Below are 18,637 nucleotides of genomic sequence, written 5' to 3' on the forward strand. Positions count from 1 at the left end.
TAATGACAAATACCTATTTCATTGAGTAAGTTATATAATCAGAATAGGGTAAACCAGGAATAGGTTAATATTAGGGCGGGAACAGATCTTTATTTTCTTTCTGTGGACTGAGTCAACTCATCAGATATACAGTCAAAATAATCTCTAATATGAAAACAATTCATAATCATTATCCAACTTCAACATTCAGACTATTTCTAAACCCTTATCACAGGCCATGTTTACAGGCTACCAATACCTGGCTTTATCTGCAGTGCAGCCAGGCTACAAAATGAAGCAGAAACAAAACATTACTTAGGGTGACGGAAACCATGTTACATTTATAATTTGGCAAGGAGATCTCAAACACATTAAAATTTATATGAGTTATTAACTTTAATCTTCAGTCCCTTTCTGCCCAAACCTAATGGAGCTGTAGTCTGTAAAGAGAGAATTATATTTTTTGAGGTTTGCATGAACAGGTACTCCTGTCTTTTAGATGAGTAAATGATGTACAAAGTAATTTAAGTACCAACTTGGAATATACATTCTGATCCTTCAACTCCTTCATTTGAAAGGGTTTTTTAGTTTAAACATGTCAATGAATCAATTACTTCTAGCATGATTTTTTTTAGTTGCCGTGAACTAAATACTCATACTACTAACTTCGCAATAGTTATGGAGCTGCTAAAAAGGAGTTCTCTATTTTTCTGCCCTTGGCAAACTTCAAGATGAAAAGAATATATGACTGGCAGACCACTAGTTTTAGGCATATCATGTATTATAGCAATAAAAAACTAAAGTAGGATAGGGGAACATTTTGGGGAAGAATTAAATCTGGGGATAGACGACAAATTAACTATTTCTTGTAAAAGTGAGAAGCGCAATTCGCATTTTATTTGTATTAGTTGTAAGTCCATCAGTTCAAATTCCAGCAGAGAGTGATGACTAGCCTCAAATATTCTGTGGCTGTTAAAGTGTTTTCCTCAACCCTTGATTTCATTTCTACATTTAATCGACAAGATTTAGGATATGTGAATGTAGAGTCCTCATGCTGACCACTGACTAGAGATTTAGACTGGAATTATAGTAAACAGTTGTCAGTAATGTCTTCACTGGGTTCCTTAGTTTAACTGCTTTAGTGGTCTTTATATACAGGACCTAAAATAAACTGAAGTATGTCAATTAGGAAGCATTTATGGTAGAAAATTTACTTAAGGGAATTCATGTAATTTATGTTATCAAGAGGTATGTCTACAAATTTTTTTGATCATATAATCATGAAATAATTCAGGTTGGAAAGGACCTTTGAATTTCACCAATGCCAGTTTCCTCTACTAGCAGTGTGGGGCTAACTTCAATGCTAAATCAGGTTGTTCAGAAGCCAGTACTTCTCCAGGTACCTTTTCCAGTCCTTCATCAACCACTGTAAACATTGTCTTTTTGTATATACAAGCAGAAATTCCCTTTCTGCACTTGGTGATCATAGCCTTGAGAAGAGCTTGGTTATGTCCTTTCTCACACCTCAGGAAGTGGAAGACAGCAATTAAATTCACACCTAAGCTTCCTCTTCTCCAGACTGAAAAACCCTGGAGCTCACTCAGCCTCTGCTTCTATGTTGGATGCTCCAGTCCCCCAAGCAGCTTCATAGCCCTTAGCTGAGCTCCAACCGATCTGCATAGCTCTCTGTTGTCCCAGGGGACCCAGAGCTTGATAGCATATTGCAGAGGCAGCGTCACAAATGCCAAGTCATTGCACATTATCACTTCCCTTGACTTACAGCCTAGGGTGCCATTAGTATTTCTCCTGTAATTACATTGTAAGTCCAAATCTTACTCATATAGAAATCCCTTGGAATACTAAAGAATTAAACTAACAAATTATTGAAAAGGTGTTGGAGCCATAGTTTTCCTTTGAGAATCTAACGTGAGAATTTCTCCAGGTTGTGTGAGTTTAAAGATTTGTATTAGTATCTCAGGATATCTAAATCCCTACCATAGAAATTCTTAAATGTAAGAAGTAAGCTTTATGAAAGAGTTCAGGGTTAGTTTATCACATTTCCACAGAAATCACCAACCATTTTTTAAATGTTTCTTTTTGCCTAATTATGCTTTGTTTGAAATCAGAGAACTTAGGAAAATCCTGAAAAAAGGCCATTTTTTTCAGTAGGTTTTTCTTTAAATTAAATATAATTAATTTCCTTTTTTTCTTTCTTCTTTTTTTTTTTTTTTTTTTTCCCAGAACAATATCCATAAAAAAATGCTCAAGGAAATTGGTCCATTTTTCCCAAAAGTTACTAGGTGTGAAACTTCCTCTCCAAGTAGGATTAGGCGTTCCTTCCCTTCCAGGAACACTTGAGCAGAGGAATGCAGCTGAACTGCTTTGCTTAATCAGTCAGTTTATCTGAATTAAGGATGGACTAACACTCCTAGGACAAGCAATATAAAAGACTGGCTTGCAGTGCTGAAGAGGAAAACCTGAAGACTTGTTGGAAGAATGTGTAAGAGAATAAATTTCAGCTTAAGACCTTAGTAAGTAGAAGACTATATGTATTAAAATAGGTGTTTTTAAGCAACATATTAACGTATTTTACAATCTGGGATGTTGAATTGGGGCGTTTTGGGTTAATATGTTATGAGAAGAATGTATGTGTTCATGCTGGCATAGGTTATCTGTTTAAAGCTTGTATGACCAGACTCCCTACATGCTGATTAATACTCCTTCCTTATAATCATTTGACTGCTTCCAAAAAATTATTTTTGCCTAGAATTTTAAGCAAGGGTTTAACTTATGCAGTATGCTTTATTTTTTATTTTTTTAATGTATCTAGTACAATTTCCTTGGCACACAGCAGATTCACGGTCTTTCTTACATTTGTATGTCCATCTTTGTATCTGTTATTCTGTTTAAGTTACTGAGGAGACAGCTTCTAGGTCAAAAAAATAAACATTTCTAAGCCGTAGTAAACTTAAAAATCCCATTTATAAGAGACCTTAAAACTATGAAATGCTCATGCTCTTTGACCTGCCTACAGCACTTACACAATTCCAGAAAGGGTCTTTGCCTTCAGATAACTTTCCCATTGCTACTACTGCTGCATAACTGACACTGTGGTTGTTTGCATTAGCAGTAAGAACCCCAGAAGTCCTATCCTTCCAGACACATAATTAACCACAATTTATTCTTCAATAAGACTTAGCCTTTACCATGAAATCCCAGAGGTATAGTTTTATTACACAAAATCTTAGTTTATCACATTATGCATAATGGAGTATATTTTAGCATAATTATTCTAGTAGTGCTACTTCTCACATTAACATGCATTTAGTATGATTGGGGAGAGATGTTAGAACAGGAAATTCTCATGCAAGGCTAAACTGTTTTAGGTGCAGATAATCTTCCTAAGAAGTAAAATAAATCTATAGTCAATGCAAATAGGAGCAGAAAGGGCCATTACATTAATGTTGCATTATGAAATAACAAATACAGCTTGTGTTTTTTTACAACTTCAGGTAAGCATTAATGCATAGTTAACATAGTTCTCAAGAAAGAAACCAAGTTAATTCTAAAGGCCAGCTCTTCAATTGTTCAAAACATAAATATTTTACTCTGAAACTAAGGTTTTTTCTTGTCTTCTAGGGTTATTCCTTATCTTCTACTCCTTGTTCTGTGCTCCAGGTTTAAGTGTGGCTTGTTCTGGTTCAGCATCAGGTTTGGAAAATAAGGATATATGTCTGGAGTGCAAATACCTGAGTGAGTATTGAAGTCCATGAAAGTTCTTCCATTATTTCATCCATAGAGAAGCCTTTCTGTTACAGAAAATATGATCATCATGAACATCAACACACTGTCTCTTGAGATCAGGGATTAATCATTGGGTTGAATACTTGTATCTTGTTTTCAGCTATGGCCTATGTCCTTCAAGGCTACAGCAAAGCTCAGTTTAACCTGACCAATAGGGGTTTAGCAGCTTTTAATACTTACCCTGGTAGCTCAACATTTTCATCACCTTGTCTTGTTAATAGGAAAGCTCCATAAGACTTATTTTAGTGCAGTCTGCCCACAGCCTACTTTTTTTTCTACCTGCATCTACTTCTACAGTGACTATAGGCACATAGTGCTAAGACTCCCACACTAGCACAGTGGTACAACCACCACCAAGTCTGAAGGTCTGCTTCTGTGCTGTGCCCTTCCCTGCATACAGCTCTGCGGCCACTGGGCTGCTGTGCCTAACACTGCCTCTTGTCTCAGAGCCAGTTTGGAGCATCTCCACTCTAATCTCCTGTGAATCCAGCTCCAGGCCGGAGCAATGATCGGTTGGTGACTGCAGATTAACAGGGTTATATGAGGGTTTATTTGGCATATTAAGTTTAATTTAACACAGGACTTGGATGGAATTGGAACACTGAAAACAGACATTGTTAAAGTCCAGCCAATTTTGATTCTTAAATTCATTTGTGTGAATGGGCGCTAGCCCTAAGCACCACAGGTAACTCTGTAGATGACTGCTGTTTCTGCAGCAGCCATAGTGCTCAGTTTAGGCTATGTAAGAGTGATAGTCTTAACCAGGAGTCTGCTCTGAATGTGTTAAGAAGCATTCTTAGCACTTATTGCATGCCCTAATGCAGGAGCTGGGACCAGACCTGACAAAGAGGCAGCTGAAGGAGCCCCTTCAATGCTCTCTTTACTCCAGTGATCTTCAAAGGCTTGCTCACCCCAAGTCACAGCCTGTTGCCTGCCCTTGAATGGCTGAAGGGATCAGACAGTGTCACTCTGCAAAAGACCACACCAACAACCATCTTTCTTATGCCTCTTTGGTGAGAGTGTCTCCTAGGCTGTGACACTGGCTCTGCACTGGCACGCCATACCCACTTATGCCACAGTCTCAAGATTTCCCTTGGCTATACTTTTTTCCCTAGTGATCTTCATCTTCATTGCTGCACACTGGGTATCACTTCACCAGGACAGGTTGGAGCAGTACCTTTCTAAGTTGCCTGTAGTCTGAGACTGATAAATGTAAGAACTAGAGGAATGGGACAGAATTTCCTCATACTGAGGAAGAGACTGAAGTTTCCCACTTCCTAGGCTGTTACAGTGATGATAGCAACATTGCTGGAATCCTAAGTACCAAAGAATCATTAGGGTTGGAAAGGACCTCTGTAGATCATCTATTCCAACCCCACTTGCCAAGGCAGGGCCACCTGGACCAGGTTACACAGGAATGTGTCTTGGGGCTTTTAGGAGGGGAAAGGAAGAGGCAGTGGATGTTAGACTTTTCCACAAAGAATGGCTGCAGGCATTGTCCTCGCAGGAGGTTTCTGAGCTGTTAATCTCCAAAGCTATAAAAATGGTTATAGGAGAAAAATGTGGCAGCATGTTCTGTGACTTATTGTCCCTGACATATGCTTTTCTTTAAAGTGTTTGCATAGTCCTAAAATACAAACTCATCATCAAATTCTTCATGGCTCTCCCATAGTCTTGAAAACTAGCATAACTGTTCAGTACTTCCTGAAAGACCTCATCAGTGCTTTAGAATAATCCTGTGCTGCGGTGGTCAGGAGGTTCCAGCAGGATGAGATGCAAGGGTGTTTAATGACTAATTGGGACTTGCCCTTTCTTCTGTTTGTTGTTCTCTTCTTCATCCAAAGTGCTGAGAACTCCCTACTAAGAAACTATTTATCTGCTGGATAGTGAAGTCGAATGCTAATCCTGGGGCTTGTAGTCACTACCGTGTAAATATTTCATATTGGTGATAATGACTATTTGGGAAGAAGGGTGTATCTCCCATAAGCGTTACTGGCACTGCTATTACAGTCTCCTGAATCCAAGCCAGAAGGTCTGGCAGATGCTAGAGGAAAGCACACTTAGACCCTTAAGTGAGGCACTTATGTAAATACAACAGTGTGTTCTCTGTCAATACTATTCAAGCAGTGTGTAGTCACTTTGGCTGGATAGTGCTGAGTCTTAGGAAGCTGCTAATCTCTGTGATAGTTGTGAGCCCAAGGCTGAGTTCCAGTAAAGTTCAGCCAGGGAAAGAGAGTGCTCTGAAAAGAATTCTGAAAGAACCAACTGCATTCTGGAGTCAACCTCAAATTTAATTTATTGACATCCATGTGACTGAAGCTATAAAATGCAGGGTTTCTTAGATGTGCCCATCCTCAGTTTGTGTGTTCCCCAGAGCTCTCTGTAAGGTAAGATCAAACAAAAAATAGCAAGTACAGAACTGGATATTTCAATAAATACTAATTCCATATTAGTGTTTTAATGTCTAATATAGGAAAATGTTCTTTTCTTTATTAGCTTGAAGACCTTTTAAGATAGGTGTTATTGTCTTTTTAAGGCTTTTGTTGCAGTAAAACAGGTTGATTGACAGGGAAACTGATGAAACAAAGCAAATAAATGCACTTTTTTTTTTTTTTAAGACATACTGTGCTGGTCTTTTTTCTTTCATCTTTATTTGGTATGCTTTATTGCTCAATATTAGCCCAACAGATTAAGTTAGCTGCTGTACGTTCTTCACCTTTTAGCTGACTTTGTTCCTTATATATCATTCAGCTTCTTCCCTCCCGAGAAACTTAAGGCTAAGTACTTATCACCCCAATGCAGGCAGCAAATACGCAGGACATAGGAAGAGTTTTCTTGGTGAACAGAGAGGTGTGTTTTATGATGCATTTGGCTACTGTACTCAAGAGGGACAGTGAGACTTTGGCAGTCTCTAAACAGTTGGGAGGGCAGGCACGCCTCCCCCCACCTCCATCAGCCATGCACTGGCTGAAATTCGACTTGCAAACATATGGGTTGCCTGTCTTTCCTACTACCGTCCAGAGCCCGTTCTGCTGACTGGGACAGGGAAGGAAGAGGTTCTTCACTTTCTCATCCTTTCTCTTGAGTGCCAGCACAGCAGAGGATGCCCAGCAATTGCTCATCTGTTTATCCACAAAAGGTGGGTTTTTAAGGGGGCTCTTCTGATTGAGAAGAGTTTCTGCACGTAATGCCACAGCTTTTATCTTCTGAAGGCGCTGTTCTGTAACAATGGAATTCCTTGGAGACAAAAAATTCTCTAATGTTTCTTTTAATTGATGTAAGTATAGATTAATCATACGCCAACTTGGCGAGTCAAGTGGCTTTATTGCAGATTGCTTGTGCTTTCAAGCACAGTAAAATGCTCATTATAAAAAATAATCACAGAGAGCATCATCTTCTTGGCACAAATTTTGACTCACAAACTCGGGGTCTGGCATAAGTATTGTAACCAATTCACAAGGAAATTATCTTGCAATAATAAGATCTAAAGAAAAAAGGGGTAGGCATGGTGGTTTCTTAGAGTGTGTGGAAACTTGCAACAGATAGATGGGGATTTTTTTTTTTGCTTATTTATATTTAAGAGGGCTGATCAGATATTTGTATAAGTTAATAGGAATTTCTCCACTTGATCTTACGGAATCTAGTTTAGGTCTAAATGTGAAGGATGTTTTCTTAACTGGAAGTCAGGAAAGTGAGGCTGGGAAATGTTTGCAGCATTTCCTTCGTAATAGATTAAATTAGACATTCCTTACTCAGTCAAGGAGCCTAATTCTGTTTTACGTATGTTGCTTATGGAAAGGCAAGGAAAAAAGACTTAAACTCTTCTCTTTAAAAACACTGAAAATTACTGTAGGCTTAAGTTGAGGTTCTGATGTTGTATCTCTTTTTATTCAGTATCTTTTTGAGTCCTAAGATAAAAGAAAACAAATTGTAGAAAGTACCTTTTGCTTAGGCATACAGCATGAAAAACAGGCAAAGATCAGACTGACTGTCTGTCAAGCACATCATAAAACCAAGCGCAACTCTTTTTAATAACCTTTGCTGTTAATTGATTTGGAATAAATTTTGACTTCATGATTTTTAAAAGGAACAGTACACAAAGACTATAAAATACCTTCATCCTGCAAGTGCCTGTTGGGGCATCTGTAGTCAAAGGCGGGAGGCAATATCTGATAAAATTTGGAGTCTGTAGGCTGCTTACCAGCTTACTTTAAGCTTTGTTTCTATGTACTGTCCAGTAACAGTGACGTGAGCTGTCCCTCGTACTTTGAAGTGCACATAATGGTTCAATTCCCCGAATACTTTATTTGGAAAAGCTAAAAAATCCACTTGCACTAAGTCAGAGTTCAAAGTTCCGAGGCTGCACAGCTGGAAGTTGGGTGGATTGAGAGCCATAGTTTGGCAGTAAGTACTTATGTCTTTTATTGGTAGACTATCTTAGTGAATATATTAACTGTAATATAAGAGGATGAGTCAAAATGTGTATAAAACCCAAGTGTTTCCCCTAGTCTCAGATAGCTGTAATGTTTGACCTGACTTGCTCAGTACCACTGGTAGGGAATAAGAGAGACAGCTGAGGCTAGTGTCTGCATGCTGTCCTGTTTGCTCCTTAAGCAACAAGACCTGATACCTTCCAGGCTCTAGTCCAGACAACATTAGCTCTCGCCCTGTAAGCCCTGGTCCTAGTCTTGCTGACCTCAATTTCCCATTTACCCCTTCTTTTCTTTCTCACACTGAAAAAGAGTTTTGGTCCTCAGCCTGAAGATGAGATTTTCCCTGTGTTACTCAACCATAGTGGCGACAGGGCAAGGGGAGAAGAGGAAGGAGAAGGTAGCTGTATAAAGAAAACCAAAGGATGGAAAAAAAATCTGCTTCTCGGTTTTGGTAATCTGTGTAGGTTTGGGGTTTTTTTAATGTTTATTTTCAAAACCTAAACCTTCCAAATAGCACTGTGCTGAAACATGGTGTGCTCTCCCCTATCCAGTGCCAGACCTTAGTCACCTGGTTATCTCACTGTACCTAGGGTGTATGTTTCCCAGTGACTCTCATGTTATGGTAACAAAACATCAAAGTCTAGATTCTAAAAATATACAACAAATCACTGAATATTAACCTTGCATCCTCCTTCATAGCAAACCCAGTAACAGATAAATAAAATTAACTCATTATTTCTGGTGCTGAGCTATAATCCTTCTGCTTGAAAAGTGTTTCTCTCTAATTCTGGCTTTCAAACCGGGCAAAACCAGTCCAAAAATGAGAAATTAAAAAATGGACAAGTAACTGAGCAAGGGTTTTTCTTTTTCTTCCCCGCTACACTGAAACTGAAGAATCCTAGCAAGAGACAGTAGGAGAGAGCCATAGTGCTCTAGTGCTCTCATGGCTTTGCCTTAGCAGTCAGATTTTTTTCCTCATTCCTAACCCTGATGTTAAGAGTGGAGGGGACAATGAAGCTTTTGACTCATCCTACACTTTTACTAGGAAGACATTTTATGAACAAACATCACAGACAATGGGTAGAAGGAAAAACTAATAGAGGTTTGTTTAACTAAGGAGTTGTTGTCAAATAAGCTTGCTGTTATTGAGGAAGGATTTTTAATTATGTCATAGAGTTTGGGGAAGAAATATTTATTACTGTTCCATTACTTTCTCACTGCTTCTTAGTTTCCGATTTGCAAAACTTTTTTGTGGTCACACATTTTTAATTTAAGTTTAAAAGGAAGAACAAATAGGTAATATTGGAAGGCACATGGATTTCCAGCTGAAAAAGCTTGAGGTTCTGTAACAGGAAGCTATTCCAGTACAAATTTTTTTGATTGCAAGCTGTTTTCTTAAAGGAGTAAGAAATAACTTACTGGAGTTCTTGAGCAGAGGAAGCAGATGAATGAGAGCATAACACAGATCAGAACACTTTGAAGAGAGTGATATCAACTCATACACTTAGACAAAGAGTTTGTAGTCATCCTATGCTGCTACAGAAATCAAGTCGTTCCATCTCATGCAGAACCACCAAGCAGTAGCCTTGAAGAGGAGCAACTATAGTTAAAGAAAAAAAAAATGTTTTGTCTGCCAATCTGTCAGTATTTCAAGGTAATCCCTGCAAACATGAAAGAACATGCTGTAGAGAAGAGGGCAGCTTAAAAGAAAGTCACAGCCAGATCCCTCCCTCTTTGGGTTTTGGCAAAAAGAAGCTCAGCAGCATGTGATCAAAAGTTGTGAGGTCTTGTTCTCTATTTCCACAGCTATTTGAAGCTGTCACATTATCCCTTTCACTACTCATATCTGCAAGCTCCCTTGCTTTGATATCCAAGCATTTCCTTGGCAGCTTGGATAGAACAACAATTTGTATAAAAGTAGTTAATAACATTTCAGCTTGGAAGCATCTGTGACTTAGGATAGGTTCAGGTGGCCAGTGTCCAAATGCCATTGGAGTTGTCTTTGTATTTGCTTCTACATACAGCCCACCACAACAGAGAAGTGTCAGTCTGAGGAATAACATCATATATAATCTGCTGCCTCAAAAACCTGAGGTCAGTCAGGGACTTGTGTAACACAGGGCTGTGTCTTCTGTGTACAGGCATGAGTCAGAGCAAAGATGTGCATGTAAATATGCTGCAATCTAACCTCACATCAGAGAGGTTATCTTGTCCTTGGTACATCCTATCCAACAAGGATACTAGGCTTTAATCAACTGATGTAGGTCAGGACAGAGGTCATTTAATGAGGCCTGAATACCATAGGGCTAGACCCTATAATGCCAAAGACTGTTTGGTACAGTAGTAAACAGTCTTTCGTATTACTATCTGCTGTTGGGGATTTTGGGGTGAACTGTGAGCATAAGGTAATGTTCCCAGAAAGAGATGAGAGGCAGGACATTATGAATGCATTCCAACTAGAACTAGATCTAAATTCCTTATACTCAGAGAAAAAAGCTGAAGAGTTAAAGCTCTTCAACTAGGGTTTCAAGCAAGGTTAAGGCTGGGATAATTGCAGACAGCAGGATTCTGTGGTAGTGCTTTGCACCTAAAGGGAAACAAATATTAATCAGTATGATTAATTGGCAAACCAAGCCGTGAAGACGTACGGACCATGGGGCAAAGCTGAGCCTCAGATAACATTATGCTCTGGTCTTGCAGAAATATGAGGAAAGGCAAGACAGGAACAGCAGCTTAAGGAGCTTCAGGAATTAACTTTGTGTGCCTTGCCCAAATTCTGCAAGGAGTGGAACAGGAAACCATAGTAACAAAAGAACAGCTATAGAAGACTGAATGGAGAAGATCACAAACAAATTTCCAAATTTGTTTTGAGAGAATTGCAAAGTCTTAGATCTGCAGAATATAGCATTTACACTACCTTGCTGCCTTGGGGATTGTTGAGGGTGTAGTCTATCAAACTAGAACCGACACCAGCACTGAACTGTTTCAAGGAGTTACATGTGTTCAGGGCATTCCATGAAAACAGCATATATGTCTAGAGCATTTGGCTTGATTGTACCCAAAGCAGTTATGATGACAAGTACTGTAGTGAGAGAGGTTATGTATGTATGGTATGTTATTGTTTTGCTTTCTTTGAGACAGGAAGAATTAATACAGGAGTAACAGCGGCTACATTCAAAGTTCATCTCTTTTACACTGGCACTAGACAACTGTTTCTTTCAGACTGGCTAGAAACTGCAGCCTCTTTTGCAACAGTAATTACACAAGTTAGTTTTCTACCATTCCTGCTGCCCTGTGTTACACTTTTGCAGCCTAATGATGCAATCGGGCACCTTTCCAGCTGTTAGTACCCACCTGAGAATAGATCTATGCCCTGCTAGGGAAGAAGGGATAACAGCAAACGGAGTCTGTCCTAACTAGGAATCATCATCATGAGTTGCAGTTTAACAAATTCATGGTGTTTCTCTCTTCCATGGTAGCATTTCTCTGTCTCTAAGACCTTGAGTACGAAGTTGGAAAAACTGAGTGCAGTGGCGTTATTATCACAATTGCTTGCAGAAGCAAGAACAGCTTGTTCTTGTGCAGCTGATAAAGCACTATTGATTCTATTTAAATGTCATACTATGTGTTGATAATTCCTTATTAAACTATGGGATATGTGCTCTTGGTGTTTCTTCAAAACACCATCTCATGCTTTTTACATTGTTTAGTCTGAAGCTTAAATGCCTGCAGAAGATTATTTCAAGGACGGGATTATTATGCTGTTTTCATATCACTGATACATAACATGTTATAGAAGATCAACGAGCAGTTTTAGACTTAACTATTGAGCAAATCTCTTATTGTTGTATATCAGACTTGAGTTTCATGTTCAGAATGTAATTGCTTGGGGGTCGGGAGGAGAAGTGAAAATTTGCATAAGGCCAGAGAAGTATTTTACAACACGTATTGCTAAAAGCCCTCAGAAGTTCCTACAAGATATCTGCTTCTGCTGCTACAGTTACCTGCCTGAGCCCTTATTTTCAGACCAGAGCTACTCTCACTAATTGAAAATCCACTTTATTTCATAAAATAAATGAAAGGAAAAGGCTGACAAGTTTGACGATAGGCCTATATGCCTCTGCCCCTCCATAATGTGATTTGAGAGGGATGGGATTGCAGCAGTTTGTGGTTCTCAAGAGCATACCTTACACATCTGATGTTGCACAGCATCAGTGAACAAAACTACTCTGAAAGTCCAATCTGCATGCAGTCCTCTTGGAGAGGGTTTGGGCTGGGGAGGAAAAGGGAACTTGACAGACACTTATGGTATTTAATGGTCGAATGGTTTGCATTCGTCGGCCACAGAAACCAGGCAAGTACAAGAAACTACACATTTTTACATAACTGCAGTATTAGCTGTTCTGGGTCTTTAGGAAAAGGTAGCCAGGAGCTCTCGAGCTCCTCTCCCTCAGACACAGCTGAAGTGGAAACAGCATAAGCAATTATACAAGATGGGAGTGAAGGGGAGGGTGCTTTAATTAAACCCAGGAGCAGAGGGGAAGAAGGAGGTGAAGTAAGTGAGTGGCTGTGTGGTTCTGAGTTACCAGCTGGGCTTAAACTACAGCAACAAGGAATTTTAATGCAGGAGGCTTGAGAGGATGGAGAATACATGAGGAAATACAAATGGATTAAATATTGCCCCAATGGCAAAATAATAACTCAGAGTAGTATGATAGACATCCAGTCTTCTTCAAGATGTGATTGACTTCCTCTGCTCTTTGCTTCCCACTCTGAGCCTTTTACTCTATGTTGTTAGTTAGAGGTATCTATGTTTTAGGACTGAACCAGCAGCAGACTGTTTCTGTAGGCTATAGTGCTCTATTTTGTTGACAATTCCCCTTTGCTGGCTTCCGCAGCAAGCAGTACGGGCTGTGGTGCCCTGCTTCTCCAAGACAAAGAGGGTCTGGCTCCAACTAAGTTTTGCTTCTGCTGCACACTATGTTTTACACCATTATTTCATGGCAGTACTGCAGCACCTCAAAAAAAAAAAAAAAACCCCAAAAAACCAAAAACAAAACAACAAACAAACAAAAAAAAAAAAACCAAACAAAAAATATACAAACAAAACTGCAAATGTGAAGAATTTTACCAAAACAGAGGTTTCTTGTGCAAAGCAATTCTTTAAAATAAACTCACCAAACCACTATTGATAGGGGTGAAACCTAAGGCTGAGGCTGCCTGTTGCAGCAATAGATGAGGGGTGATACCTTGGGCACTTTGGGAAGTGCAACCACAGTGCTGTTTGTGTTTGAAAACAAGTAAACCAAGACGTGTTCTGGCTTGTGGAGCAGAGAAGCTTGGAGCATGTGAACTGGATGTCTTGTAAAGTTTAGGAAAGTGAGAACTGTTTTAATGACTAATTTATATACAGCCTGTGAGGCACAATTGTTAACGTGGCACAAGAGGAGTGTGCCCAGGGAACCAAACTGTTGGTTCACAACTATGCATGCAAATCAGCACAACTTAGCTTCAGAATGATATGGCCAATAAGTCTCAAAACACAAGAATGAGGGGACTTCCAGGGAAGTCATTAGAAGAGAAGCTAAAATTGACAACCTCATGTATTCATCCTGTGGAACTCATTGCTGTAAGATGTGGGAACAACAAAATATAAATAAATGGGAGAAATGAAACAGAAGCATGGAAAGTGGACCCAAATACATACGGTAAGTTTGGAGTTCCTAAGAAACCAATAACCAGAGCTGGATAGGTGAACTGGGGAAGGTTTTTTCTATACTATCTTTGTTTCTCATTGCACCTTTGAATAGCCATTACCACCCATTACAAGATGTGACTATGGGGCTAGACCAAATAGGGTGCTGGCTAGTTCTGTTAAAATGAGACTGTTTGTGTAGCTATCTGCACTCGCAAAGGTTCTGCAGGGAAAAGACAACTCCAGTGAAAGAGCACATCTCCTTCCTAAGCTAAGAATTGTTTAGCGTACTTAGTCTCACACAGTAGCATTCATAATTTCTTTCTTTCTCTGCACCTTTTGTGAGAGGAAAGGTCTATAACAGAATGTACTGCTGGCTGCAGTCTGGTTGGATCAGTACCAACATAAGTACTCTTAATAAGGTTGTTTTGTCTGCCTCCGAGAATTGAACTGACAGCTTGCTAGGACTATCCACATTGATCAAAAATCTTTCCAAATTGAAATAGCTACCTGTGAGTCCATTACTGCGTATGTATTAAGAGTTTTTCTACATTGATTAATATGCATGTATGAGCAATTTTATCTATCACTTAAAACACAAAGTTACTTTCTATAGCTCTCTCCAATCAGCTTTAGATATGACTGTCCCAGAATGCTGTTACAGAAACATTCTCCTCACATCTGCCCTCTTTTTACAATAACTCAATGATAGTTTCAGCAGTAGATCCCAGATAACGGTTGTATTGTGCATTGCTCTAACAATGGAATTATTGATATGCAGAAGTAGCTAAATTCAGCAGTATGACCAATACAAGTTTAGTGTGGCGTTTTAGAGCTCGCACAACTTGCTTGTACGCTTAGATAGCATATCTAAGCATACATTATCTATATCCATATATTGTACTGGTCTGCAACAGTGAATTAATTTCACAGAGTCATGCAAAGTACTTGAACCCTTGACTTCCATTACAAGCAGAAACAGGAGGTGAGGGGATCTGTCCAAAACTCTGCCATGCAATTACCAATTATTTCAGTAGTCACTTGGGGAATAAACTTACAACTTTGTATGTTCTTCCTGATGGTTTAGTGTGTACTATCTATAGATTCCTGTTTCTCTTCTCAGGTTAATGTTTTATGAATTGGCAACAGAAGTCCCAACATGAAAGTAATGCCCCTTGAACCAACAGCAAAGTGGAATGCAGTAACATAATGTTGTCCCAGGATCTCTTGAAATATGAGTCATGCACTTGGATACAATTCAGTAACTATTACATCCTGTTGGTATAATTGGCAATAAAACGTCTTTCTTGTAAAATGTCCTAAGATCTTCTGATAATCTTGTGACAATCTTACTGTTAATGACTTCTCTTCATATACCAGTTTATACCACTCTTCCCCAAGACTGTAGCGTTTCATGAGGTTATTGTGACCCAAGTGCAGAACCCAGCATTTGCCTTTGTTGAACCTCATGCAATTAGCTGGCAAATGAAGTTGCTAAGACACTGGCCATAATATTTGAAAAATCCTGGCAGTCAGGTGAAGTTCCCGATGACTGAAAAAAGGGAAATAGAACCGCCATTTTCAAGAAGGGGAAAATGGAAGACCCAGGGATTTACAGACCACTCAGTCTCGCCTTTGTGCCTGGCAAAATCTTGGAGCACATTCTCCTGGAAAGCGTGCTGAGGCACATGAAAAACAACAAGGTGCTTGGTGACAGCCAGCATGGCTTCACTAAGGGGAAATCCTGCCTGATCAATTTGGTGGCCTTCTATGATGGGGCTATGGAACTAATGGACAGGGGTAGAGCAGTTGATGTCATCTACCTGGACTTGTGCAAAGCGTTTGACACTGTCCCGCACGACATCCTTCTCTCTAAATTGGAGAGACATCAATTTGATGGATGGACCACTCAGTAGATAAAGAACTGGCTGAATGGTCGAACGCAAAGAGTTGTGGTCAATGACTCAATGTCCAACTGGAGACCAGTAACGAGTGGTGTCCCTCAGGGATCGGTGTTGGGACTGGTCTTGTTTAACATCTTTGTCGCTGACAGGGACAGTGGGATTGAGTGCACCCTCAGCAAGTTTGCTGATGACACCAAGCTGTGTGGTCCGGTTGATATGCTGCAGGGAAGGGATGCCACCCAGAGGGACCTCGACACGCTTGTGAGGTGGGCTGATGCCAGCCTTATGAAGCTCAGCCATGACAAGTGCAAGGTCCTACACCTGGGTCAGAGCAATCCCAGGCACGGCTACAGACTGGGCAAAGAAGAGATTCAGAGCGGCCCTGCAGAGAAGGACTTGGGGGTGCTGGTCGATGAGAAAATGAACATGAGCCGGCTTCAGTGTGCGCTCGCAGCCCAGAAAGCCAACCGTATGCTGGGCTGCATCAAAAGGAGCGTGACCAGCAGGTCGAAGGAGGTGATCCTGCCCATCTATTCTGCTCTTGTGAGACCTCACCTGGAGTATTGTGCGCAGTTCTGGTGTCCTCAACATAAAAAGGACATGGAGCTGTTGGAACAAGTCCAGAGGAGGGCCACGAGGAGGATCAGGGGACTGGAGCACCTCCTGTATGAAGACAGGCTGAGGAAGTTGGGGCTGTTGAGCCTGGAGAAGAGAAGGCTGTGTGGGGACCTAGTAGCAGCCTTCCAGTACCTGAAGGGGGCCTATAGGGATGCTGGGGAGGGGCTCTTCATCAGGGACTGTAGTGACAGGACAAGGGGTAACAGGTTCAATCCTAAACAGGGGAAGTTCAGACTGGATATAAGGAGGAAATACTTCCCTGTGAGGGTGGTGAGGCACTGGAATGGGTTGCCCAGGGAGGTTGTGAATGTTCCATCACTGGTGGTGTTCAAGGCCGGGTTGGACGAAGCCTTGTGTGGGATGGTTTAATGTGAGGTGTCCCTGCCCGTGGCAGGTGGGTTGGAACTAGATGATCTTAAGGTCCTTTCCAACCCTAACTATTTTATGATTCTATGATTCTATAATTGGCATCAACCCCATTGATCCAGCCTTTCCACATCCCTCTACAGAGCCTTCCTACCCTCAAGCAGGTCAACTCTCTTGCCCAACTTGGTGTCATCTGCAGATTTACTGAGGGTGCACTCCATCCCCTCATCCAGATCATTGATAAAGATCTTAAACAGAGATGGCCCTGGTACTGAGCCCTGGGGAGCACCACTTGTGAGTGGTTGCCAACTGGATTTAATTCCACTTACCACCACGCTGGCCTCTGCCATCCAGCAGTTTTTTACCCAACAAACAGTGCATCCATCCAAGCCATGAACAGCCAGTTTCCTCAGGAGAATGCTATGGGAAATGGTGTCAAAGGCTTTACTAAAAGCTAGGTAGACAACATCTACAGACTTTCCCTCATTCACTAAGCAGGTCACTATGTCATAGAAGGAGACCAGGTCAATCAAGTAGGACCTTCCTTTCATAAATGCATGCTAACTAGGCCTGATGACCCAGTTGTCCTGTGCCTAGTTTTTCTTGAGTGCCACACGATGACACTCAAGACGATCTGCTCCATGACCTTCTGCAGCACTGAAGTCAGGCTGCTAAGTATGTAGTTGCCCAGATCCTACTTCTGGCCTTCTGCCAGAAGGTTGGCCTTCTCAAAAAGGTTGGCTTTCCCCCTGATTCTTACCCATACACACTCAATCCTATTGTCACCATCATTAAGCTTTAAACAATCAAAACACTTCCTAACACACAAGGCTACCCCACTGCCTCTCCTTCCTTACCTATCCCTTCTGAAGAGTTTATAGCCATCCATCGTGGCACTCCAGTTGTGCAAGTCATCCCACCATGCTCCAGTGATAGTTTTCCTGCATAGGAATGGTTTCCAGCTCCTGTTTGTTGCCTGTGTTGTATGCATTGATGCAGGTGTGCTTCAGTTGGGCTACTGATCACCTTTTTTGGAGAGAGGAGCCCTAGTTCTTACCTGACCATTCTCAGCACTTCCATGGTTTCTAACACATCAATAACTCTTGCATCTTTGCTGCCTCATGGATCTCCATCCTCTACCTCCACTGAGGTGGCAGACAGAAGGACCTTGCTAGCACATTGTCCCTCAAACACTGGTGTGTTACCCCCATGCTTATTTCTAGTGAGAATGATTTTATCCCTTTCCTAATTTTGATGGTTTCACTACATGGGGGGTGGGTTATGATGAGTCAACTGCACCTCCAGTACTTTGTTCTTTTCTTATTGGTCTGCAGCTCCACATGATATCTGAATTTACTATATAACAGTGTCTTTTACGCATGTTAGGTACTATTTCTTTGTTTGACTGCCAGTCACCTGGTAGCAGGGGCCAGGTTCAGCCAAGAGCCCTGACCTCAGACAACCCCCTGGTGATGAAGCATGTCTGGGGTTCAGATGAGAATTGAAGTCAGCAAGTCAGGGTCAGGTCCATGACCCCAGCACCCAGGGTCAGGCATAACCCTGTGACCAACCTGATCCATGGTGACAAGGCAGGTCCAAGCCTGAGCCACAAAGTCAAGCCTATCAGTTAGGGTAAATGTGTGGATCAGCTCAACCTGGACTGAGGACAACAGCTGAGGACATCCCATTAGCATGCTCTCCTGAATGAAGGTGAAGGGGAGTCCCTGCTCTTTAGAGTGGCTCTCCTCATGGCTGTGTGCCTGCATCCATCCTTTAAGCTGGCCCTGAGCCCAGGACAGTCTATGTGTTCAGGGCCCTGACACAGAGAACTGCTGAAA

At 41.0% G+C, this 18,637-nt stretch overlaps 1 protein-coding gene and 1 long non-coding RNA gene across 2 annotated transcripts in view; both read left to right on the plus strand.

The window, feature by feature from the left end:
- The first annotated feature begins 2,463 nt into the window (after positions 1-2,463).
- Positions 2,464-5,008, plus strand: LOC136003597 (uncharacterized). Its single transcript, XR_010608160.1, has 3 exons — positions 2,464-2,510; positions 3,619-3,732; positions 4,608-5,008. It is a non-coding gene; the product is annotated as an uncharacterized LOC136003597 (long non-coding RNA).
- A 3,149-nt stretch (positions 5,009-8,157) lies between these two features.
- SLC2A9 (solute carrier family 2 member 9) overlaps positions 8,158-18,637 on the plus strand; it is a 122,933-nt gene continuing 112,453 nt past the window's right edge. Inside the window, exon 1 of the mRNA XM_065659346.1 lies at positions 8,158-8,187. The gene's annotated coding sequence lies outside the window, so the exon portion shown is untranslated. The remainder of the gene's footprint in view (positions 8,188-18,637) is intronic.

This window comes from Lathamus discolor, chromosome 1, assembly GCF_037157495.1.
Source record: "Lathamus discolor isolate bLatDis1 chromosome 1, bLatDis1.hap1, whole genome shotgun sequence".
NCBI classification, from domain to species: Eukaryota; Metazoa; Chordata; class Aves; order Psittaciformes; family Psittacidae; genus Lathamus; species Lathamus discolor.